At 36.9% G+C, this 27,661-nt stretch overlaps 1 long non-coding RNA gene across 2 annotated transcripts in view; it reads right to left on the bottom strand.

Annotated features, from left to right (window-relative positions):
* Nucleotides 1-196: 196 nt before the first annotated feature.
* LOC127497663 (uncharacterized) overlaps nucleotides 197-27,661 on the bottom strand; it is a 69,430-nt gene continuing 41,965 nt past the window's right edge. Inside the window, exons 3-6 of one of the 2 annotated variants that reach the window (XR_007925601.1) lie at nucleotides 17,529-17,568; nucleotides 14,716-14,833; nucleotides 2,991-3,101; nucleotides 197-1,148 (exon numbers count right to left, since the gene is read on the bottom strand). This is a non-coding gene — a long non-coding RNA (uncharacterized LOC127497663). The remainder of the gene's footprint in view (nucleotides 1,149-2,990; nucleotides 3,102-14,715; nucleotides 14,834-17,528; nucleotides 17,569-27,661) is intronic. The other variant, XR_007925602.1, reaches the window with a different exon arrangement.

The following is a 27,661-nucleotide window of genomic DNA, read 5'->3' as shown; positions in this document are numbered from 1 at the left end:
TGAGTGTTTTTTTCAGGGTTGGAGCTAAACTCTGCAGGACAATGGCCCTCCAGGATCAACGTTCCCCACCCCTGGGCTAAAGGCACAATAATTAACATGATGATAACCAGCTGGCTGACTTTTTCATTTTTTGTTGACATGACATGATTAGGTTCAAATGGTAAATATCATATATAATGTTGGGAGTCTAGCTTAGAGATAATCATATTAGGGTGATTTCATTTAAATCATTAAATGATGACTTTTAGGCCTATTGTGCACATTATTAAGAATGGCTAAATAGAAAGTGCTTGGCAGGTTATCAAAACACACCAGGAACGGATTCTCCAAATGTGCAACAGATGGAATCAGGGCGGTGATGAACAAGAACAGTCTGTCCATCAATGGGCCCTTCCTACTGTGAGAATGTGTGTTCAGCAGTGAAATACCACTGATAGAGGCACTGGAGAATATTTGACTACTTGTGTTTACATGTTCTACTTTTGTGTTGTCTTTTTCGGAAATATGTGGAAGTTATATACAAAAGTATTTATTTTTATCTCATCCGAAATGGTCATTGTTTTTAAAGCAACAAAATCTGGGACACCTGCATTAATTATTAATCAGGCCTTTATTTTCTCCTTCATGTGATTGATTATATTCTTTTTGAAGTGTCTAAGCTGGATGAGGTTGAATTATTAATAGATTAGAGCACAATGCCTAATCACAGACACAGATATTTGGACATTTCTGTCGATTGCTTGACTTCCAAAATCATCCACGAACAAACTAAAACGCTGTTATAACATTAAAAGAGTGTTTGGGGATCAGGGAGGGCCAGAGAAATTCAACCAAAAAAGATTCAATGGGACATAAATATCAGTTTAACCTCATCTGAGCTTTTGTTCTGTTTACACTTTCTTTGAATGGCTGTGTAACTACCACTGACAACCAGCTGAGACTGTTTACTTCAGCAAAAAGCCTTTAACCTGAGAAATGACAGGCTCCATTGTCTATTGTCATTTATCTTTTAGTTGAAGCGAGCCCAGTAGCCGCGGCCGCAGTCGTGCCCTCGCCAGAGCTGTTGTACTCATGAGAAGGGCATCCGAATCCCAGCTGTTAGAAGGGCAGTGACCCTGGATGCGATCCCAAGCGCTGTTGCTGTCTGCCTGCCATTTGAGAGGACAACAACACAACAAAAAGAGCTAATTAACATATTTTCATATTTTACAAGGTTCTGTATGGCAAACAAACAATGGAAACATTGTAGATTTTGAGGTGATGTAATCCTGATCATTATTAATAGTACAAACCTAAATATTGAGACAACTATAAGTAATCCACTGGTAGGTTGACTTCCCCAGTTAATTTCTGAAGAACCAATAATAGGATTTGACCTATAAGTATGCCTTGTTATGGATATCAAATCTTTGAAAGATATTCAAACTTTGTTGCAATTAATAGCAAGTACAATAGATATGCTGGAGAAAAACTGTATATTCTGTTGTTTTTTTTTTTGTTTTTTTTCACGCTGATCTATTGTTGTGATTTAATCACTGATCTGACCATCCTCGCTCCAACAGGGGCATAAAAACAAAACAAGCAGTGATTGATCGCTTTACATGTCAGTCAGACAAATCTTCCTGTCTAAGTGGGCGGTTCTTGGCCAGATAAGTTGTGGACCAGAGCTTATTTCATTTAGTCGGTGGTCTGACTATGTGAGACTAGCACTCCCGTTTATCTCAATAAGAGTTATTTTGCTGCCACGGGACTCCCCAGAAGTACACAATTTGAAATCTGCCATCTTTGCTTCTGGGCACATAATTCTGCAGCCATGTTATTTATTTTTTTTTTAGCCAATCACTTCTCTTGCTCTTTAATTCAAACTATTAACAAAAACTTGAATAGTATCTTAATGATACTAAAATAACAAATCGCTTTACTTTAGCCAACTTTGCTTGACCTACCAATAAAGTTTACTTAAAGGGTTAGTTCAACCAAAAATGAAAATTCTGTCATTAATTACTCACCCTCATGCCGTTCCACACCCATAAGACCATTGATCTTCGGAACGCAAATTGAGATATTTTTGTTTAAATCCGATGGCTCCGTGAGGCCTACATAGGGAGCAATGACATTTCCTCTCTCAAGATCCATAAAGGTACTAAAAACATATTTAAATCAGTTCATGTGAGTACAGTGGTTCAATATTAATATTATAAAGCGACGAGAATATTTTTGGTGCGCAAAAAACAAAACAAAATAACGACTTATTTAGTGATGGCCGATTTCAAAACACTGCTTCAGGAAGATTCGGAGCGTAATGAATCAGTGTATCGAATCATGATTCGGATCGCGTGTCAAACTGCCAAACTGCTGAAATCACGTGACTTTGGTGCTCCGAACTGCGGATTCGATACACTGATTCATTATTCTACGAAGCTTCATGAAGCAGTGTTTTGAAATCGGCCATCACTAAATAATTTGTTACTTTGTTTTTTTTTGGCGCACCAAAAATATTCTCGTCGCTTTATAATATTAATATTGAACCACTGTACTCACATGAACTGATTTAAATATGTTTTTAGTACCTTTATGGATCTTGAGAGAGGAAATGTCATTGCTCCCTATGTAGGCCTCACGGAGCCATCGGATTTCAACAAAAATATCTTAATTTGAGTTCCGAAGATCACAAGGGTGAGTAATAAATAACAGAATTTTCATTTTTGGGTGAACTAACCCTTTAAAAATAATGCAATCTCAAAATAATCTTTACTGTTGTCTTGTATAATTTACATAACAAAAAACAAATTATTTTGCAGCAGGGCCGTAACCACCACAGACGCTGAGAAACATAAGTTTGCCAGGGTCCATGCTGACGAAGATGAAGACTACTGGGACTCTATACTCTGGAGTGATGAGACCAAGATAAATGTTTTTGGAACTGATGGCTTCAAAACTGTATGGCGTCGCAAAGGTGAGGAATACAAAGAAAAATGCATGGTGCCTACAGTGAAACATGGTGGTGGCACTGTCCTTATGTGGGGCTGCATGAGTGCTGCTGGTGTCGGGAGCTGCATTTCATTGATGGCATCATGAATTCACAGGTGTACTGCTCTATACTGAAAGAGAAGATGCTACCATCACTCCGTGCACTTTTCCAACATGACAATGATCCTAAACACACATCTAAGGCCACTGTTGGATTTCTGAAGAAGAACAGGGTGAAAGTGATTCAGTGGCTCCTGATCTGAACCCAATCGAACACCTATGGGGAATTCTGAAGAGACAAGTTGAGCATCACTCTCCATCCAGCATCCAGTCTCTATAAGAGATCATTCTTGAAGAACGGAAAAAGAGAGATGTTGCAAAATGTCGCCAACTGTTCATTCCATGCCTAGAAGACTTGGTGCTGTCATTAAAAATCATGGAGGCCATACGAAGTACTAGATGTAGTAGTTTTTGTTGTGGGGTGTACTCATTTTTGCATCACCCTAATTTGAGTAAAACTGAAAAATGTGTAATCTAAGTTAGATGTTATATTAAACTTAGTCTTGTCAACATTTTGGAAATTGTTTTTGTGTTCATTGAGATATTGTTTGAAATGTTACTTTTCAAAGGGGGTGTACTCACTTACGCTGAGCACTGTAGTTGCTGTGGAGTTGATTCAACTCATCGACTAGCATGTTAATCTTTTAAGCAAATCCAGCGTTGGACTGACCCTTGTTTGAGAAGCAGTTTGAAATAAAATGATTTGCGCAAATATAACACTTTACCGACTTTCTTTGGCATGTTTCCTTCATAACTGAAATTCAACCACGGTGTCCTCAGATCGATTTTAAAGACAGCAGGCTAATTCAACGATCCATAAATATATGTAACATCATTCATAAATGTGTGATGGAAATTAATTCAAGAACTTAATATATACGTATTTGTGTAAACATTTTAAATTTATTTAGGTAAGATGCATTTGTGTGAGCAGTTGGGGAAATATTTATGCTTTTACTTGTGTATTTATGAATTGTGTTTTGTAAATGAATCAGCTTTTGTAAATGTGAATTGTGCTGTGCATTTATGAATTTTCTTTTGTAAATGTATTATTTTTGAGGCTGATCTGGCTCGATAGCAAACTACTACATTTTTTTATTAATGAAATTTCACCATTTTAAATCGAAAATATGCAATCATTTACACGGTTCGTGTAGTTCATAAATGAATGTGACCCCACAGCTAGCGACTTCTCAAATGCTGCCGACAGGAGGAAAGAAAAAAAAAAAAAAATATATATATATATATATATATATATTACAATTTCAAGAGCTCTTCAAAAACCCTTTGCTTTGAGCCTCCCCACCAGTCAGCACAGTAACATTTGCTCATCCAATGGGTGTGGGTGGGGCTATCTGTTTCTACAGCCAATAGAAAATGAGGTGAGTGTTTAGAAAATCAATCTGAAAACAGTTGTTATTTTCGCAATTCCATTTAGTGACACTAGAGGCACAGAAATCACACATTTAAAGAACCTTGCAAATTAACTACAATTTCAGATAACATTTCTAAATGGTCTGCCACATGCTTGTATCTCATTCGCCTTTGAGAAACATAATTATCCTTTCTTCAATGGATTCTTTTCTTTTTTTATCTTTTTTTATTTTTTATTTTTTGTCAGATATACCACAGTTTATTTCAGTATGTGCATTTCTCTTCCATTTCAGAGGACGGCTGAGAAAAGAACAGGTGTGCGAGTGTGTCTCTCCTGGTGACGGTTTATGTATCTTCCTCTCAGATGACTATGTGACTGGAAATTCTATTAAATCAAACATTTAACCAGATTCAATCTTTAATGAGACCGTCTCTAATTTTATCACATTTCCTTTCTAAAGCATCGCTCCGACTCGCCCACGCTCGCCGAAGAGCGTCTCAGCACCGGCCTTCCTTATCAGCAGAGACAGATGGGATTGTTGATAGTTGACAGACATGCTGATAGTTGTTCTCATTTTTTTTTTTTTAATCCAAAATCACTGAAAATGCACTGGGAATCCATACTGACTGAATCTTCAAAGCAACTAAAAGGCCAGTTACACAAGCAGGCATTTTTAAGATAACATTCTTTGGCTACACATAAGGCAAGAGACATTTACAAATGTAGCTTAATGTCTTCAATTAGTAGAAATATTTGTACATTAGCACATTGCATATATTGCCATTTTTATTTCAGCTACATTGAGAAGACAGACCTTTGAAGCCAGGTAGGTGTGTTATATAATGCATCAAGTAGTGTGGGAGGATTTCATCTATTGTTTTCAGAGTGCTCAAATAGTGCTCATTATTTCTCACAGACTATGAGTGCTCATGGTGTTGACACTGAATTGCACTGCTTTTGATTAGAGTTTGACTGTTAATATGGTAAAATCACTGTCCATAATTTTGATATGATATACAATAATTACCTTTTCTGAAGAGTGTAAGTGGTGTGAGTGGTTGCTAGGGAGTTGCTAGGGTGTTCTTTGCAAATGGGGTTTGAGTGGTTTCAAGTGCATTGCTTTGACTGTTTTAGGAGGTTTCTAGGTGATTGCTTACTGGCCCAAGTAAAAAGGGTCCGCTCCAAAGTATGATATTCTGGCCTCTAAATATAACCAAGATTCCTCAATGTAAGTCTATGAGATCTGTATTCTGTGTTTTATCATCCATAGAGCATAGATCATACCTCTGACTGCTTAAAAGAAGTGCAACATGCTAGCATTCAAATCTGTAGCACAAATGGCGCAAATTACACATCAAAGTTGAATACTTAGGTTAGAGGTTTAAATCCCAGAATCTGAGTATGAGCAATAGTAATAGTGATGCATACTTTAGCAAACACCACTAATAAGTCTAAATAAGCTGTTATGTTCATGACTTGAGGCAATGTGTTCTCACTGGGTCAGATGTCATTCAGTAAGTGGTTTCTATCCAAACCAACAGCAGTGCACACAGGGACAGAAGTTTCTTTGGAGAGACCTGTGGTTAAACACCCTCTTCAAGGTCAAAATAGTTATTAATCAGGAGGAGTGTTTCAGTAACTCTCATGGGCTCCAGCCTCAAACCTTTGACCCCCACATTAACAGATCAGATTCTTAATCATCAGGCTGCCCTTATCTCACTCGCCTAATCAAGTGTTGATACCTGCCTTCAACAGCAATCTGGCAACGCAATCCTCTAAAATGTGGTGATGCGGTGTAGTGGCTAAAGCTCAGTGTTTGTAAATGACAATGCTGTTGTCATTGTTGCTTGGCTGATTCTCACAAAGACTCATCCCCACCCAACAACTCTTTAATTCAACAATCGTGATGACAGAAAGGCACTTACTGGATATACACAGATCAGGCAATAAACTTAAAAATTCACACTGTTTCAAACGTAGCCACAATAGTCACTTGGGTCAGAGTCCTGTACGCTGGCGGTACCTGATTGGTATTTGACGTTACTTTGACGTTACAGGTCAGGAATCAATAGGCACGGGCGGACTGCAGGTCCAATAGCCAAGACTATTTTGACTCAGTTCAGTACCCACTGATAGGCAGCTGCTTTCAAACGGTCACAAGCTTTGTTATCGGAAGACCATCAAAGGTTTCTAATTACGAGATTTTGCAGAATTGATCACCGAGTTTTTCTGATTGCAACTGTGATTGACAGCTTCAGTCATAAAGGGAGCGCTCTTTGGTCGTTTTTCTATATGTAATCTATTCACAATTTGAATAAAAGTTTTATTTTCCATGCTGCTAAGAGGACCAACAGCGACGTACTCACTGCAGAGATTCAGGAGAGACAATCGCATTTAAATGCAGAGTGAATCCGCTAAAATATCCTGATATTATATGACAGTAAAGACTTATATTTAGCTATATGCTCTTTTAATTTATGGAGACCTCTAAGCATCTGTTTAGCAGCCTATGGTGTGATTTGAACAAATGTGCATAATTAAAATTGTCCACAATAAAGAAATGTAAACAAATCTTTTAGAAATATAGTTTGAAGTTGCGACCGATCTTTTCTTCTGTATTGTGATGTACATCCAAGTGTAACTGAAAAGAAAAAAATCAAATTTAGGACGCACGATTGTAAAAAAGGGGCAGTGTTTATAGGGTTAGTTCACCCAAAAATAAAAATTCTGTCATTAAGTACTCACCCTCATGTCATTCCAAACCCGTAAGACTTTCGTTCATCTTCGAAACGCAAATTAAAAAAGATCCTTTTGATAAAATCGGACAGCTTTTTATCCCTCCATAGACAGCTACACAACTATTGACACTTTGACACTTCAAAAGGTTCATAAAGACATTGTAAAACAGATGTCCTCAGCATGCTATGTTTGGAGTGAATAGCTAGTGTAATCGATCTAATCTAACAGTGAATTTAGCTGACGAAGTCAATATAGTGGAATAAAAACAACACCTAGTCTTTTTCACTGCAACTTCAAAGGAAGCAAGACAATGATGTTGAAACTAGCGCTGGATACCTGAGGTCATTTTATGTGTTTGCATAATGATCTCATCTCCGGTAATTACACTTCTCTCACAGTTTATTCCGAGGGTATGACCGATTGTTTTCCATATCCATTTTCTTTAAAGTATTCTTGAAAAGGGGTACATTTACATGACAAAACGGAAACATTTTTCCTTTGTGTTTTTCGTGTACAGGCGACAAAGATGTCTACGAATCTACGGAAACGATTAAAATTGCTGTATTCTGCTGCCAAGCCAGTAGTTGGCAATGTCACTTTGTAAAGAAAAACTACAAACTGAACACGTAATACACAGACGATAACGCTATCATTTTCAAAAACTTACACTTTGAAACCCGATTTCAAAAGTTTGTGTTTTCAGGCCCCCAAAACACCGCGTAAATGAAGGGCCATTTAGTTGAGAACAGTGTCGTGTAAACGGCCCCTCAATGATTGGAGATGTCCAACAACCTGAGAGAAGTCTGTCATTTCACCGGTAGATCAAGTTAAGACATTTTGGTTATTAATTACTAGGTATAAAAAAAAAAGTTCTTGCACAGATGAATTGTTCACAATAAGATCAAAAACAAGCATTTAGAAAATGAATTAATAGGGTGAATTTTCATGTCATGCCGACTTTAAAATGTGTCAAGTTCCTGAAAATGTGCACTTTGTATTCACATTGGTTTCATATAATTATGAAAAAAAATTATAATGAAAAGTTGACTCTAAAAATGTTATTAAACAAGGTTTTCTCTTGAATGCATGTGTGTGCATTAATCTTAATCATTACTTTCATTTTTTTTCTATATATATATTACAAATATCACAAATTGAACTTGAACTGACCTTGCCTTGTCATAAAAAGGTCAGATTATCTAATATAATGTTTTTTAACCTGAACACAGTTGTGTCTGTATGTTAACAAGTAATCCCACCTCATACAGGACAAAACTTTATTTTTTTCTTTCAAGCCAAATTATTTCCTGTTGCAATTAACACTGTGCCATAAAAACTGTGTATAGAGCTTACATTTTATTGAACGTTACTTTACCTTCACATTACTCCAGCGTATCGTCTATGTAATAACTGTACTTTGGATGAAATCATCTGAGTATACTCACTGTAATCACTTTAATATAAAATGTGTTTGTCATTTGTGTGTTATGTAATGTAACAGTCAGTACTAACCTTAGGTTGAAAACCATCCATCATGCGTAAGTGTTAATGGAAATGCTCTGGCTATTATTCCACAAACTGTCTGGCTGCAAAATAAGATTAAATTATGAGACATTCTGCGTAGTGACCAGTGCAAACGCCTGTGGGAATGCCTCACTAATGTCACTTGTCATGTTTGTCTGGTATGGCATATTCTGTGTGCGCATTAATCAAGTGCATCCTGCATAAATCATTTATGATGTAATGGGACTGTTGTGTTGGCTGATGTCTTTGCTGTCCCCTCCTCCTCAAAATAACAACAGCGTGGTCACAAGAGGCACCTTCAGCCCAATCTGTGTGCATCTGCCTGCCACATTTTAGCTAAAACATGATGAAGTATTAATGATATTTTCCTCGTTGACTGCCGCCAGCCAGGTCTGCAGTTGACATCTGTCTGACAGAACTTGAGGAGGCCATAGCCAAATCTCCACAGCCTTGAAGAATCACTTTTCCTAAGGGAAAACACTCTGGCTAGATACAATGATTCTCCCTCTTTTCTATCTCCTCATGTTCCTTCATATGTCAAGCCGAGCACAGTACTTGGGGCTATTTTGGAACTGATTACTTTAATTGGCAATAAACTGCAATTATTTTGTGCAGCTGGAAAATGAAAGACATACTCACTAACAAGAAAAAGAAAGAAAATCTAACCTTTTGCCAATCTTCCCCAAAACCAAGTTTTAATAGAAATGTAATCAGAAATCTTAAAGACTCCATGAAATTGCTTGACAAGAGCTATTTTCTTTTTTTTTTTCGTTGATGCATTTCATATTGGAACAGTAAATTAGTACTTTAAAAAATAAATAAATAAATAATAAATCACAAAAAGTGGCATTAGGGGACAGGACAATCTCATTCTAGAGAGCATTTGTTTGGATAAATATTTGTATATGTTTGTAAGTGCAAAATGAGATATAAATATTTTTATATAAGTAGATATTTTTTTGTTTTGTTTTGTTTTATTTGGGCTGATCTCAGCTCCAGACTTGCGCACAAACTGCATTGAAATAATTTCCCAAAATGTCATTTGTATGGAAATATTGCAAAGTCTGAAAACAGGACGTTAACACAGGCCAGGGACATGCTGAAGATGGACGCAAAGAGGAGAGGAGAGCACAGACATGCCGGCAGAGAAAATACTGTACAGCAAGCTCACTTTTCGCAATGCTTGAAATATTGGAAGAAAACATTGAACTGGGGGTTGGGGTTATCTCTGAAGGGAACTGACTGTCATCAGAAAGGTTAGGATGGGATTTTCTTTTCCTCTTACCTCTGTATAATGCCTATTAAAGTAGTGTTTATAAGCGCAGTGCTGCTTTGTGTACAGCGATAACCAAGGAAATGCTAAATCGCTGCTGTTCCATAAGCACCACCTACTGTCAGAGAGTGAATTTGCATTCCAGTTTTGCATCGCCTTATGTTCAAACTGACACAAATGTTCAGGTTGAAGATTTGGTCCGATTTTCACATTTCTTCATGATCAAACTGTAAAAAAACAGACGTGCAGAACGAAAATGCAACCAACCAATACCATGTGCTCAAACTTTACACATTAGCTGCTTTTCCACTGCTGGGCTGGGCTAATAGCACCGAGCCCAAAACCATGCTGCGTTTCCACCTTCGGTCCAGAAGCTCCGCAGCGCTTCACTAAAACCCGCCCGTAACACGCCTCTCTGGAACAACACATCATTTCACCAACAAATGGAAGTTTTATCATAAAACTAATCAGAAAGAAATCACTGGGAACTAGCGAGATCGCAAAACGGACAAAATAAAAGCGGCTGTTTGTTGGCATTTTTGTTGTTTACTTAAAGATTTAAAACCCAAGCATCAATGTTTTACCACAGTTTTATAATAATAAGTGATACATTGATCATAATGAATTAATTTGTGTCAAGACTGCACATTAGTCACAGAAATAAAGTGATATCAGACCGTCTGGTATAGAGACAAGACGTACTGACAGATAAAATAAATACACAATTGTGATATAGGTTGTATGATTTGTCTGATTTCTTCAAGCAGTCATATTTACCATGTTTACTATGGTAATGGTTAGCATGCATAGTCTATTGCATCGCATATAAATATTTCTGCCTTATACGGTGATCAGAATCCACATCAGATCACAAACAAGTTATTTCAAACACTCGCTGCTGTCTAAAAATGAGTTTTGAGCTAAAATAAAAAAAAAAAAAAAAAAAATGTATTGCTGATGTTAGCTGGTATATGAAATCATCCGCGGCACTGCCGTCTCCAGACTCAGACCATAACCACTCCCTCAAGCCCGAGCTGGCCCACTTTAGACCAGGTATTTGGCGGGCCAAAAAACCCCTGGCTGTTGGCCCAGAGGAAGCCCTGACGAGGCCTGATTAAGCCCCAGAAGTGACATTGGAAACGCGAGTGGCCCTGGCACACACTAGCACGCCCGCCTTTGGCACGACAGTGGAAAGGTGGCTAATGAGACAGAAGAGCACATGGCAAACAAACTTCATGTGCCCCAGCAGAAACCAGAACATGCAGACTGACGTGGAAGGAAGTGGAAGGACGGACCAAGAGGGCTCTGGCTGAACTAGAACCCCAGCAGATGACCAGGGTGGGACAAAAGGGACAGACCAGAGCGGCTCTGCCAATCAGAAACCCCGGCAGAGAACCAGGGTGGGACCAGAGGCGAGGAGCAGGGAAGGCCTGGCAGTGCTGGTGGATCTGGGGGAGATCCTTGTCAGAAGGACGGCAAGGCAAGAGAGCCAGTCAGACCTGAGCTGGGACTAGGGTTGAGCGCACTGATCACAAGCGAGGCCGACAGGGCCGAGCAGACATGCCAGCTTGGGCTGGGTAGGAGCAAGTGTAAGGAAGGGGAACCCCACAAAGATGATTGCTCCAAAGGAGGTACGACTGGTATAAGAGAATCAGGGCAGTCCATCTTCTGGAGCGGCCTCTGTGTGTGACCCAGACACACTGGAAGATAGCAATATAGTTGGAGAAGGCAGCATTTATGGCCACCGTGGCTGTGTCGGGGAGAGTGGGCAGCTCTTGGGGGGCCTCTGTAGCCATGACAGGGATGCTTGAGACCACCGGACTAAGGACCTCTGGAGCAACCAAACTTGGTTCTCCTTCAGCCCAGCTCCAGGACTGTTTACAAGGTTGTTTTTTGTTCTTGTTTTTTTTTTTTTTTTTACTAATTAAAAGCCTTAAATTATTCTGTACCTGAATCCCCACCTCATCACTAACCCTCACCTGACAGTAGTTTTAATGATGCAAAGAGGGAAAATTAGACAATGTAATGCACTTATTATACAGCTTTATCAGCAGAGACAATGGGAGAATTTGTACCTGAATGGCCAAAGAAGCAGAAAAGGTCTGAGGCCAGAAGACAGAAATGCTGACAAAGACAAAAAAAACAAGCTTAAACACTAGTATGGCATACACAAGGTGGTGAAATTGGATTTTTCAAAAGAGTAGCTTCTTTTTTGTTGTATTGGTACTTAAAGTGCATTACGAACAGCTACGCTCCATTAAAATGTGCTTTACATTTACGTATATCCCATCGTGCTATTCTTCTGTGGATATTGTGCAAAAGTTACACTGTTGTGTTGTGACAGTTGAAAGGATAAACTTTGCATAGACGAGGTTAATAGGCAATGCTATCACACCAGTCTAATCTCAATATTCCTTTAAGCTACAGATTTTAATGAATACAAAATCCATAAAGTGCATCAGCTTCTCTACAGGTTTATTTCATCTATGACCCGTACTATAAGGACAACTTATGAGTTTATGAAAAAAAACCTATTTCTATGGCTTCAAATAATTAAATGTGTTGCTTTAAGTATCACATAATGAATAGCATCAGTTTTCCTGTATCTCAGATAATTGAAATGCCAAAGAAAACAGAGCCGAGTGACTGAATGACTGAAGGGGTGTCGGGTGAATGTCTGTTGGCTGTTTCACCAGACAGGAGTAATGAAATTGTACAAGGACAGATTTTGTCATTCATAGACTCAGTAGCATCACCAGCTAATGCATTCATATTTACTCTTCGTGTAATGACATTGCTCTCTACGAAATACCTTATGCTGCTTAGTGCAACTGCTCTGTGTCTATGTATAGATAAAAAGCACATAAAAACAGTTTTGGTTTTGTTTACCCATTTTAAAATATTCTAATTAGGCATCATTTTATTTAATATATGTGCGTATTATCAGAATTTAAATACACAGACAATGTCAGAAGTTTTATTTTTATTTTCATAAAATTTACTGCTTTATTGCTTGGAAATTGCCAGACACTTTTATTTAAGAAAACACTTAATACAGTTCTTGTGTATATAAATTAATATGCTTTTTTCTTTTTTCTTTATGAACCATAAATGGCCTCCAAAGAAAAAGACATTTTAAATAAATAAATAAACAAACAAATACTGACAATATCAAAGAATCAAAATCTCTACCCTTCATGAAACCCAACATAATTTAATTATGTAAATATTTAATTGTATTATTTTTAGTTGCATTAGTGTTGGTTTGACACTTTCAAAGGCCAGTTTCTAGTGACATTTGTTAAATGCAAAATGTGATTTTAGATCCCAACCTCCATGTATGATTACACTTTTCTTTATATGTCATCGTGTGTGTGTGTGTGTGTGTGTGTCAACAAATACAAAATGGCTTATGAATTCTTTCAATATCTATACCATAGTTTTAACTGCAGTGGACAATGTATGTTTAAAAAATGGAAATGCTTATATTCTTGGTTTGTAAGCAAAAAGAAACATATCTCCCTTTGTGATTTAACACACTTCTTCATGGTCAAAAGTGACTGAAGCCTTGAAATTTAACTTTTTTTGTTTTTCAGGAAAACCAATATAAAATATTTTTGTTCAAAAATATTTTTTTGATTATTATATAAAATTTTGAGGGTATTTTATGATATGCAATATTTATACAATTTTTATTAGCTAGTTTTCCCCATTGAAAATAATACACATTTTTTTTTTTTTTTTCTAATATATTTTTTAATTATTTTTCAATTAAAGCAGTATCCCATGTTAAAAAAATTTAAAGGTAGATTAGTGCCATCTGGTGGGAGTAAAAAAATAAAAACTGCCATTGTGTAACCACTAGATTCCTATATAGTTCTAAAGTGGCTTATAAATTCTCTAGTGGTTTTTAGACACAAATACTTATTTTTATTAAGATTTGGATTTATACTTAGACATTCTCAAAGACTACTTTTTGTTAAGGTTTAGATTTTTTTTTTGTTTGAAATGTTGATTTGAAGTGTCAGTTTTTGCATTAATTTTACTACAGTCAAACCTGAACACATCATCATAACATTATTCTAATGAAGCTACGATTATTAACATTTCAAAATATAAAATTTTTCGGTCAAAAATGACTGAAGAGGGCCAGAGGGTTAATGCATGAAAGGGTTAAAAGATCCCTGTATCATAATAACAGTTAAAACAGCTCAAACATGCATTTTAGTCTGGGAATAGCTTAAGCCTTGTCTGTGAAACCGGGGGATAGACTCCTTTCTACCAAAGCACCACTGAAAACTCAGTAAAGCATTCTAGGACAAACTCTAGCTGATAAGTCCGGTAGATGATCCAGTCTAACCCTGGATAATGACCAGGCATGTCCAGAGTGGACAGCTTGAGATGTGTGAGAGCAGATAGACAGGGCAGAGAGACACAGGACAGCGAAGTGTGGCAGATGAAACTTGTATTCCATCATCTGTAGCTGACAGAAGCCCAGAAACACAGATGACAGACTCTCTCTCATTTACCTTTTTTTGGTGTGTGAGTATGTAATATTGTGTGTGAGTGTGTGTGTGTGTGAGTCTGTGCACAGTAGAGATTTGCTGGCACTGAGACCTTGGACAGAGGAGTAATTGATTTAGAGAATGTTAAAATCAATTGGCAGACAGCTGGGGTCTGGGAGATTAGAAGTGAAGTATAGGTGGAGTGGAGAGCAGCAGACGGCCCCAGAGCAAACAGTAATCTCAGCATTATAGACCAGGGGGAGATGTACCTGTTTTCTCTTATTTCACTTTCACTCTCTCTCTTGCTCCTTTTCTCCTGTTGGGGACGGTCCATAGTCTCTTACACCAACCTTGTCTCCATCTCAGCACCTCTCAGCAGATTTATTCCTCGGAGGGAGATGGCAAAATAAAATTTGTTGAGAGTGAAAAATGGCCAATTGAGTGTCACGTGTCTCAGGGCAAGTGAGGTGTAATTTCAGGTGACCTTTGATCTTTTAATTTCAACAAATACACCAATCCTTATGCTGCATGCTGTTCATCTCTGAAGGTTGGAATTTCCAACTTCCTACTTGGAAGTCCCAACATAGACTTGTTGGAATAACGTGCCTCTATCTACACTCTAAAAATGCTGAGTTAAAAAAAGCCCAAGTTGGGTTGAAAATGGACAAACCCAGCGATTGGGTTGTTTTAACCCAGCAGTTGGGTTAAATGTTTGCCCAATGTGCTGGGCAGGTTTATTTAACTCAACTATTGTTTAAAAATGACTATATGGCTGGCTTAAAATGAACCCAAAATATGTTGGAAATTAAAAATCAGACACATAATTACTAGAGGCAATAATAATAATTAAAATGTGGACATTTATTAATAAGCAATTCAATAAATGTTTATTGTTTAATTATTATTCATTAAACTTATTAATAAATGTTCATTTCCAACATACTTTGGGTTAATTTTAAGCAAACAATACAGTCATTTTTAAACAATAGTTGAGTTAAATAAAACTTTTAACCCAATCGCTGGGCTTGTCCATTTTCAACCCAACTTGGGTTGTTTTTAACCCAGCATTTTTTTAGAGTGTGCATTTTTGCAAAACTTCAAAAATATTCCTATATACTTTTAATTTCAACAAATCCAATCCTTATGCTGCGTGCCATTCATCTCTGAAGGTTGGAATTTCCAACGTCCTACTTGGAAATCCCAACATAGGGTCGTTGGAATAATGGGCCTCTATCTATATATATTTACTGTACATACAGTGCCCTCCACAATTATTAGCACCCTTAGTAAATATGAGCAAAGGTAGCTGTGAAAATAAATCTGCATTATTTATCCTTTCATTAAAAAAAAATTCACAAAATTCTAACCTTTCATCGAAGTAAAACAATTGAAAGGGGGGAAACTCACATTATGAAATAAATGTTTTTCTCCAATACATGTTGGCCACAATTATTGGCACCCCTAGAAATTCTTATGAGTAAAATATCTCTGAAGTATATTCCCATTCATATTTAAATTTTTTAGCACACCAGGGTGATCATGAACATGAAATTGTCCAGCCATGACTTCCTGTTCCACAGGAGTACAAACATGAGGAAACACAAAGGCCAAATTCCCGTAATCATTCATCACACTGAGAAAAACCAAAGAATATAGTTCTGATGTGCAGCAAAAGATTGTTGAGCTTCACAAAATAGAAAGTGGCTGTAAGAAAATAGCTAAAGCATTGAATATCCCCATTTCCACTATCAGTGCAATAATTAAGAAGTTCCAGTCAACTAAAGATGTTACAAATCTGCCTGGAAGAGGACGTGTGTCTAAATCATCCTAATGCGTGGTGAGGAGGAGAGTTTGAGTGGACAAAGACTCTCCAAGGATCACAGCTGGAGAACTGCAGAGATTAGTTGAGTCTTGAGTCTCAGAAAGCCTAAAAAAATGATCAAACAGCACCTACATCCCCACAAGTTGTTCGGGAGGGTTTCAAGAAAAATCCTCTGCTCTCATCCAGAAACAATCTCCAACATATTCAGTTGTCAGACAAGACTGGAACTTCAAACGGGACCGGCTTCTATGGTCAGATGAAACTAAAGAGCTTTTTGGCAGCCAACCCACCAGATGGGTTTGGTGCACACATGGATAAAAAGTACCCCATGCCCACGGTTAAATATACTGCTGGATCTTTAATGTTGTGGGCCTATTTTTCTGCTGGAGGTCCTGGACATCTTGTTCAGATACATGGCATCATGGATTCTATCAAATACCAACAGATAAAAAATCAAAACCTGACCGCTTCTGCTAGAAATCCAATAATGGGCCGTGGTTGGATCTTCCATCAGGACAATGATCCAAAACAAACATCAAAACCAACACAAAAATGTGTCACTGAGCACAAAATGAAGCTTCTGCCATGGCCGTCCCAGTCCCCTGACCTGAACCCTAAAGAAAATGAGTGGACTGAACTGAAGAGAAGCACCACCAACATGGATCTGGGAATCTGAAGGATCTGTAGAGATTCTGCATGAAGGAATGGTCTCTGATCTCTTGTCAGGTGTTCTCCAAACTCATCAGGCATTATAGAAGACGACTCAGAGCTGTTATCTTGGCAAAAGGAGGTTGCAAAAAGTTTTGAATAAAAGGGTGCCAATAATTGTGGCCAACGTGTTTTGGAGAAGAAAAAAAACATTTATTTCATAATTGTTCTTTTCCTTCAATGAAAGGTTATAATTTTGTGAATTTTTTGAATGAAAGATCAAAAGGATAAACAATGCGGATTTATTTTCACAGCCGCCTTTGCTCATTATTACTAAGGCTGCCAATAATTGTGGAGGGCACTGTACAAAATAACCATTAATGGCAGTAAAACGCCAACAACTTTTATTCGTTTTCTCACAAAATTCTGATAACAGGGGCAGACTGTCAATAAATAAACACTTATTTCCATGTAGTTCCTTGCACAATATGTTATGTTATGACCTCAAAACATAGTGCATGATTTGTAAACGTATACATTTTCATGTTTTCATCACATAATCAGCTCCATATTTTAGCTTTTTTGACATAGTAAACTTGCTCAGTAGCTCACCTGATACAGCACTGTGATGTGAAGCACTCGGGTACAAGTCCTGTGAAACACGAATCATGAGAAAAGAGCTAAAAGACTTGTAGAAGCAAGTTAAAAGAGCACAGTTTCTTCAGCAAATGTTTGCTTTTGTTAACACTATCAGTTTGTTACCACTATCAGTGTAGGTGGATTTTCAAACCAGTTAACCTTTTAGATATTTAATTCCAGACTTGCTGTGATACGTACAACAACCAACAAAGTACAACTTTGCCAGATTCACATTCATCTGTTTCTGATTAAACTGAATGCACTTTAGCACCACATACTGGACATTTCGCTTTGAAAGGGTAAGAAGCAATGTAATATCATTTCAAAAATGTCACTACAGGCACGTTTTTCCAATGAGTCTGGGTTGTAAAACGTACAACTCATTGCAGTGTGATGTAATCTAAATATGGTGGCTCATTCATTTTAAATAGCGCTGTCAGTCAATTAAAACAGTTAAATTAATTGCATGATGTGCAGATTAACTACATTTATTACAATAAATCTTACATTTGCTTAAAAGAGCCCTCAAATGAAGACCTTACACATTAAAATGGCTGCTCAACTTTCAAGTGTAACGTTCCAACACAACAGGATAATAAAATCTGTTTATCAAACTTTTGCAGGCACTAGTGTGTAAAACATGTTAAATGAACTTCTCGTTTGATAATCATGTACCTGCAGAACAAATGCATTGCACAGGTTTTTTTTTTTTTTTTTTTTTTTTTACTTTATATATCACAATTTAGTTGCTAGATGATTTTGTTGACAATAAACACATGTAAAGCAAACATTGACATTTTGCTTTCTTATATGTATTTATCTGTATTATACATCTGTATTGTTACCTTTTTGTCCAGAAAAAAAAAAAAAAAAAATCTAAACATCCTTTAAACAACATAAATTTACTTGAGAAGCAAATTTGTGTAAGAAAATAAGATTTTTGTCAGCAAGTGTTGCACAGACAGATGATGATGAATGATACAGTTCAAAACACAAGTCTTTAATAGTAATGCACAACATAAACCGAACAAAAGGAAGTTGTTTACACGCGCACTATCGTAAACGAGACCAGACACCAAACACAGGAAAAGGCTAAACTTAAGTATGTTGACAAACGAGGTAATTAATGTAACACAGCTGAACTAAACGAGCTAATTACATAAGTAACCATGACAACACAAGAGAAGCGCGGAAAATCAAACAAAGGAACACGTGTGACTAAGAATACAAACTAAAAGTCCTTTATATAATAATAGTATGTCTAAGAGTAAGTTTATTTGTCTTACCATTTAGGCAAATGCTTTTTAAATTATCTTGTTTTCCAGTAAAATGAAGAAAATTACATTTTGCTGTGTACAATAAGAACCACGCAGAGTTTGGGTTTTTAAGCACTGCTCAAGACAAAAGAGGCCACTTAATTTAATGAAAGAACCAAGGCTACGTTCAAAGGTTATTTGTTTAATTGTTTTCAGCCCAATAGAACAACTTGAAAATATCCGAACCTTTGTCCCACTGCTGGAATATATCAAGTCTGTTGTCCGATAGATTGAATTAAATCAGCAGAGTAAATCTGTCAGTGTAACGGTGGAGAAACAAGCTTTGAAAGAGGACAGAGGCTGAAGATATACAGCAATAAAGAGGAAAGAGTGCAGACTACACCATTCACAACAAATTAGTTACATCAGTGCAGGAGTCTGAATACTTCCCTTAAGCTATTTTGAACCAGTCTGAAGGAATATGATAACTGAAGGATGATTTACTGCTAATGTGACCCCAATAATTAACATTATGATGATGATTATTTCTTATACAGAACATAAATATGTAATATACATGCTGTGGATGGTAAAGATAGCACTGCACTGCCTTTATGTCTGGGAATGTAAATAGGTTTAAGGTAGCTGAATCAGAGTTTCCATTTGAGAAAAGGTTATTGCAGTGGAAAGGATGTTTGTATAGACAGTCTTAACTCTTACAGGTATTAGAAAATCATGTTAGCTTGTAGCTTTGTGTGGTTGTCTGTCAAAATAAAGAATTATATCTCTATATTTACGAAAACATTTCAAGTCAAAGCATCTGCAATAGTTTGGCAGAATGGGAATCAAACTAATTGGAAAGAACCCTCAGAAAATGTCCATAGTGAGCATTAAATATTTAAAAACAGGCTTATGAATCATATGAAAGTTCCAATCCTTACTTCATGTAAAGTTAAGTAGCTTCTGTAAAACAGAATCTGGATTACAGTACTGTTAAAGGATTAGTTCACCCAAAAATGAAAATTCTGTCATGAATTACTCACCCTCATGTCGTTCGATGTGTCGTTCATCTTCGGAACACAAATTAAGATATTTTTGAGAAAAAATCCGATGGTTTGTGAGGCCTCCATTGAGAGTAAGTTAATTTAAACTTTCAAACGCCCAGAAAGGTACTAAAGATATATTTAAAAAAGTTCATGTGACTACAGTGGTTCAACCTTGATGTTATGAAGCGATGAGAATACTTTTTGTGCACCAAAAAAACTAAATAATGACTTTATTCAACAAAATCTAGTGAGGGACGATTTCAAAACACTGCTTAATGAAGCTTCAAAGCTTTACGAATCGTTTGTTTCGAATCAGTGGTTCGGAGCATGTATCAAACAATCTCAAACTGCCAAAGTCACGTGATTTCAATAAACGAGGCTTCATTACGTCATAAGTGTTTCGAAATTTCAATGGTTCACGTGACTTTGGCAGTGCTCCGAACCAATGATTTGAAACAAAAGATTTATAAAGCTTTGAAGCTTCATGAAGCAGTGTTTAGTTTAGTGAGGAGTGCTAGATATTGTTGAATAAAGGTTTTTGTGGCGCACAAAAAGTATTCTCGTCGCTTCATAACATTAAAGTTGAACCACTGTAGTCACATGAACTATTTTAAATATATTTTTAGTAGCTTTCTGGGCATTTGAAAGTCTAAGTTAACTTGTTCTCAATGCAGGCCTCACTGAGCCATCGGATTTTATCAAAAAATATCTTAATTTGTGTTCTGAAGATGAACACGGGTGTTGAAAGCTGTGTGTTTGCATGTAATAAAAACTCAATAAATGGCAGTTCTGTTGAATATTTCCCCTGTTTTACAGTGATAGCACTAACCATCTATATGTTAAATGGGTCTAAAAGCATAATTGTTCAAGAGAACTGTTGCAATTGAAGAAGGTTTAATACAACGGCTTAGTGGGATATTATACCATTACACTCTGGATCAGAGAGGACAAATTTTTATGCTTTGTAGGGCTATAGCTAATAACTCTATGAGACAGCCTCAAGACCTGTCGTGGTTGTATGTTTGTTCTTCATGTTGCAGGTTGGTGGCGGGTTCAGATATTTTTTGGGGTTGTCAGTGATTATGGTAAATCCACCTTTACGCAACATAGGCTTATTGGAAAAACATGCATCTACCTACATTTTTTGCCAAAAAAAAAAAAAAAAAAATCCAAAAATGTACCTGTACTGTTCATAAAATTCAATGCAAATCACACCAGTGGCAGTAAAATACCAACTTTTGTTCCTTTTCACACAAATTATGATTACAGGAGTAGATTATCAAATAATAAAGACTTATTTTTATGTGATTCTTTGCACAGTACTATGTTATGACCTCAAAACACTTTTACCATAGTGCATGCTTTATAAATTAATACAATATGGCATTTGCATCACATAACCAGCTCCACATGTGTGGCTTTTCTGACATGGTAAACTTGCTCAGTAGCTCACCTGATACAGCAGTGCACTTGTGATATGAAGCGCTCGGGTAGGAGTTTTGTGAAACAGAAGTCATGATAAAAGAGCTCAAAGAGATGAAGAAGCAGCTAAAATTACATGGTTGTGTTTTTATCTCATGTTTACTTTTAACTCTATTGGTTAGGTTTAGTGTAGGTGTTACGTTATTTTCAAATGCGATGGAGCATTAAAAGTACCAGTTATGTAACAACATATCCAATGTATCCAGCATATCCATAGTGGCCATGCTGTCCATGACTACAAGACTATATTCATAATAACTGCTCTTTTTGTTTCAGTACTGTATACTTGAGCACCAATAAATGATCACTCCACCCATCTATAAAATTACTTTATCTTGAAAAACTAACCAGGAATGTCCAAGGACTATGGGACACTTCAATGAGGGATTGACTAGCAAATAAGCTACTTAGGGCACTTCTGAACATAGACAGATTGAGATTGTGGAGTAGTGAGGAGAATGATGCATACAGGGGTTCAATGAACATTGTGGTTGGTGGTTGGAAAACATGTGAAGGGTGAGTTAAGCATTGAGCAGCGATCCACAGAAGAATCTCTCTTGCACTGAGTCAATCTTTACACTGGGTTCAAATGAGATTGTCCATCCTAATAAAGACTTGGATATACCTTACTAGAGTAGGGCGATCATTCTTACATCCCATATGGAAATGTGATATATATTGCCCTATAAGAGTGCCCTATATCAATTGCCATATATGCTACAGTATGAGGCGATAATATAATCACATACATACAAACCCGATTCCAAAAAAGTTGGGACACTGTACAAATTGTGAATAAAAAATGAATGCAATAATTTACAAATCTCATAAACTTATATTTTATTCACAATAGAATATAGATAACATATCAAATGTTGAAAGTGAGACATTTTGAAATGTCATGCCAAATATTGGCTCATTTTGGATTTCATGAGAGCTACACATTCCAAAAAAGTTGGGATAGGTAGCAATAAGAGGCCGGAAAAGTTAAATGTACATATAAGGAACAGCTGGAGGACCAATTTGCAACTTATTAGGTCAATTGGCAACATGATTGGGTATAAAAAGAGCCTCAGAGTGCCAGTGTCTCTCAGAAGTCAAGATGGGCAGAGGATCACCAATTCCCCCAATGCTGTGGCGAAAAATAGTGGAGCAATATCAGAAAGGAGTTTCTCAGAGAAAAAATTGCAAAGAGTTTGAAGTTATCATCATCTAGAGTGCATAATATCATCCAAAGATTCAGAGAATCTGGAACAATCTCTGTGCGTAAGGGTCAAGGCTGGAAAACCATACTGGATGCCCGTGATTTTTGGGCCCTTAGACGGCACTGCATCACATACAGGAATGCTACTGTAATGGAAATCACAACATGGGCTCAGGAATACTTCCAGAAAACATTGTCGGTGAACACAATCCACCGTGCCATTCGCCGTTGCCGGCTAAAACTCTATAGGTCAAAAAAGAAGCCATATCTAAACATGATCCAGAAGCGCAGGCGTTTTCTCTGGGCCAAGGCTCTTTTAAAATGGACTGTGGCAAAGTGGAAAACTGTTCTGTGGTCAGACGAATCAAAATTTGAAGTTCTTTTTGGAAAACTGGGACGCCATGTCATCCGGACTAAAGAGGACAAGGACAACCCAAGCTGTTATCAGCGCTCAGTTCAGAAGCCTGCATCTCTGATGGTATGGGGTTGCATGAGTGCGTGTGGCATGGGCAGCTTACACACCTGGAAAGGCACCATCAATGCTGAAAGGTATATCCAAGTTCTAGAACAACATATGCTCCCATCCAGACGTCGTCTCTTTCAGGGAAGACCTTGCATTTTCCAACATGACAATGCCAGAAAACATACTGCATCAATTACAACATCATGGCTGCGTAGAAGAAGGATCCGGGTACTGAAATGGCCAGCCTGCAGTCCAGATCTTTCACCCATAGAAAACATTTGGTGCATCATAAAGAGGAAGATGCGACAAAGAAGACCTAAGACAGTTGAGCAACTAGAAGCCTGTATTAGACAAGAATGGGACAACATTACTATTCCTAAACTTGAGCAACTTGTCTCCTCAGTCCCCAGACGTTTGCAGACTGTTATAAAAAGAAGAGGGGATGCCACACAGTGGTAAACATGGCCTTGTCCCAACTTTTTTGAGATGTGTTGATGCCATGAAATTTAAAATCCACTTATTTTTCCCTTAAAATGATACATTTTCTCAGTTTAAACATTTGATATGTCATCTATGTTGTATTCTGAATAAAATATTGAAATTTGAAACTTCCACATCATTGCATTCTGTTTTTATTCACAATTTGTACAGTGTCCCAACTTTTTTTGGAATCGGGTTTGTACATACATCACATATAACACCCATAGTAAAACTTGTATATGTACATTAATGTTACTTATCTATAAACTTATGGAATGCTCCTAGGTGCATTAATGGTGGGTATTTTTTGGGCATGTTACATTGTTATGCCTTTGTAAGTGTGTCTTTCCATCATCAGCTCAACCGATTCATTTAAAAAAAAAAAAAAAAAAAAAAAACACTGGTTATTTCAGAAACTAAACAAGTGACTGTCTTTCTGACTAAGTCATAGAATCATTAATTCAACCAATTTGTTCAGTGAAGCTGTTTCTTTCTAAACGAAAATGACTGTCATTATGAATCAGTCATTGAATAATTCATTTAACCAATTTGCTCCAGTTTGAAGCCAGTGATTATGTTTATCAGTGAGTTATTGAATTATTCATTTAACTGTTTTGTTCAAAACTGAATAATTCAAGAATTATAGTGTTGATGATCTGAGACCAATAACTTTTCAGAAACTGCTGAAGCCATGCTTACTAGTTGATGTTTTCTAATTAGTAACAGAAGCTTGGAGCAATTTGTCAGCAATTTGTGGAGTAAGAAAGAAGTTTAGGACACTTCTGATTTACATACTTCACAGTTCAAGTGTGTTATGGCCATATGCTTTAGCATTTTATAGAAAGAATATGCTGATGTAAGAGATTTTTATACGGTGACCGGGAGGGGACATGTTCGGTTCATTTAATTTTGTTGTGGCCACAACATATTAACTCGTGGGAACATCATCTTAACTCGTGGGAACATGATAAGTTGTGATGTAAAGTTGTGGCCTCAAGATCCTGTGTTGAGGGAGTGACATATTTCTCATGGCCACAAGTTAAATGTGTAAACAACCTGCATGGCCATAGCAACCTGGAATTATCATAAATAGATAGGCCTATAATAATATTTATTTTTAATTAAGAATGACAAAATAAGGGCGGAATTAAGAAATGATTATATTAATGTATTATAGCCTATTATATTGTGCGCAATGATGCCTATAAACACCATTAAATGAAGTTTGTTATTATGAATAAATGATATATTGAATATGAATATGTAAGAACATAAAATAATATAGGCCTTCAAGAAAATATTTTTATCCATCCCATCTCACAGCCTTTTACATCCATTCACTGATATTAGTCTTTATTTAGTTATTATTATTATGGCTATTAAAACAAAATAAAGTTAAATATGTTAAATTCCCATAAAATTAATATATATAGCCAATGATTCTAGTTTATAAAGTTATAAATATGTATATTTTTTTCTTACAAAAACCTATCGCTTCGCTTGAGAAGGCCTTTATCAACCCCCTGGATCCCTATGGATTACTTTTATGATGGATGTGCTTTTTGGGTCTTCAAAATCTCAGTTACTATTCATTCCCATTATAAAGCTTGGAAGAGCCAGAATATTTTTTAATATAACTCTGATTATGTTTGACTGAAAGAAGATAGTCATATACACCTAGGATGGCTTGAGGGTGAGTAAAGTATGGGAATAATTTGTATTTGTTGGGTGAACTAACTTTAATGCAGCAGGGTGTTTTTCATACATTCATGTGTGTTGGCTTGTATTGTCATTCTTGTTGTTCCTGCTTTGTTGGGGGATTTATATATGTCTATTTATGCAGCAGCAGCATATCTTACATGCTCACAGCAGTGTGTCTGTGTATCTATTAGCAGTAACAAGTCCATACTTGCTCTGCAGCAGCAGAAGCAATAATCAACAGCAGCAACACAGCTGATCTAATCCGTCAAGACTAAAGACATTAACATTGCCGTGTCCATTAACATGCTAAAACTACAGTAGTGGCCAAAAGTTACGTCAGGCTTAGGAAAATTGACATCTTCACCCTTTATTCAAATAGTATATATAAAAAAATTCAATGTTAAAGATATTGTAAGCATATTGCATGATTGTGCTTAGAGTCGGTTCTTCTATTTGTGTATGTTCAGGGTTTAGATTGAGCAGGGCATGATGAATGAACCAACTAACCATGATATTTTCCCCTATTTGTGATTCAATTAAATGCTTCACATTTGTATAACCTCTAAAACTTTTATCAGAAGTGCTTCATTTTGCAGAAACATTTGTTCACATAGAATGATCACGTTAGGATGTCACACAACACGCTATAAATTTGTGCTGCTTGTCTCCTCAATGTGTGAGGATGAGTCACAGCCCGAACGCTTCTGCAGATTTGACACAGCACATCTGAACCCATGAAGCTGATGCCCCTCGGAATCTGTTAGCGTCAAAGGGAATTCTTGTACCGTAATCTCTTTTGCTTTTTTCCATATTTTATTGCAGCGTGCAGAATACAGTGATGAAAACAGGACAAAAGATATCACTCTTCCGTGAAAGATATCAAAAGGTCACGCCTGAGGTTTTAACTTGTTATCTGGTGGGAATTATGGGTTTAGATCTTAGTAATAAGAGTTATCACAGGTACAGTGCCTGTGAATATGTGTTAAGCTGATGGATGTTGGCCTTTCAGATTGAAAAGATTCATCCATCTATACATTGAGCAATCACAAAATGCAAAAAGACAGCATGACTTTGACTAAGGTTACGGGTTCTTTTCCTTTTGCTGTATCTTTCCTTTGTCAGTAAAAGAATATAAGACTGGGGCTTGTTGTCACAAGCCCTATAACTAAGTAATATCCAATTGCACAATAGCTTGGTTTCTCTAATAGTGGTTTTACTTGTCATTTTCAATCAGAATATATATACTTCCATTCAAATATTTGAGGTTGATAATTTTAAACAAAGACTGCATTTATTTGATCAAAAATATAGCAATTTCAGTTATATTGTGAAATATTATTACAATTTAATTACAATCTTTTTTTCTTTCTTTTTTTTGTTAATAAAAAAAAGCTTAATATTCAGTCAAGTCACCTTTATTTATATAGTTATTTATATGTTTCAAAGCTGTTTTACAGTAATAAACAACTGTAAAGCAGCTCTAAAAAGACAATAGTGTCATTGTTCAGCTGAAGTCAGGTCAATTTGCTGCTCAAGAAACATTTCTGATTATTATCAATATTGTAAACAGTTGTGTTGCTTAATATTTTTTGGAAAGCCGAGACACTTTTTTTCAAAGATTCTTTGATGAATCAGATGATCCTATGTTGGACAGTTTCGGTCAGGGGTGATCAATGACAACAGTCTCCGCCTACTATTCTTCATCTAATCACCTGTTTGTGGGCAATAGTCTCTAGTCCCGATTGCATATAAGATCATTACCTTATATGTGTCAAACTCCAATTATGGCTGCAACGGGTAAAACCCAATGCCCTTCTATCAGCAAGACCAAACTGGACGTGACTTTAAGACCCAGTGGTCGAGAAATAGTTCCAGCTCGCCTTCTCCTACAATTTCACTGTACTCAAGCACTCGGACGATGTGGATATCGAAGAGAAGCAGATCTTTGAGTCAATTCTGGTGTGTGCCGTTCCGCTTTGCCTGCCTACCAGCCAATTGTGGATTTTGGACGAGTGCCTGAACCTCATACGCAAGTGGAAGAGACTCAAACACATCAACCTTGAGTTGGTACCAGCAGCTGAACCAAGACGTTTGACAAAAGTTGAAAGCCGAGTGAGAAGCTTACTGGAACTACGTCACAATCGACCTCAAAGAAAATACTGTCTCGGTATAAGTATCGAGTCTTGAATCAGATTCTCAGGAGGCTATCCAGTCAAAGTTAGTCAAATAACATGGACCGCAAGCAGAACCACCACCCATCGAACCACCAAACAACCCACTCAACGACGACGACCCCAACAAGTGAAAGCTGCTGTATGATCGCTAAATAATTGAAAGTCACCTGGAGTGGACAAAAATGCTGCTGAAGTGATCAAGGCCAGGAGAAGCAGGATATTACCACACAGATCCTACAGAAAGTTGATAGCCGTGAGTGCAAGAACTACCACGGCATCAGCCTCTTCTCTATCGTTGGC

Source organism: Ctenopharyngodon idella, chromosome 16, assembly GCF_019924925.1.
Source record: "Ctenopharyngodon idella isolate HZGC_01 chromosome 16, HZGC01, whole genome shotgun sequence".
NCBI lineage: Eukaryota > Metazoa > Chordata > Actinopteri > Cypriniformes > Xenocyprididae > Ctenopharyngodon > Ctenopharyngodon idella.
Note: the sequence above shows the minus strand (reverse complement) of the source record. Positions and strands in the feature narration are given on the sequence as shown.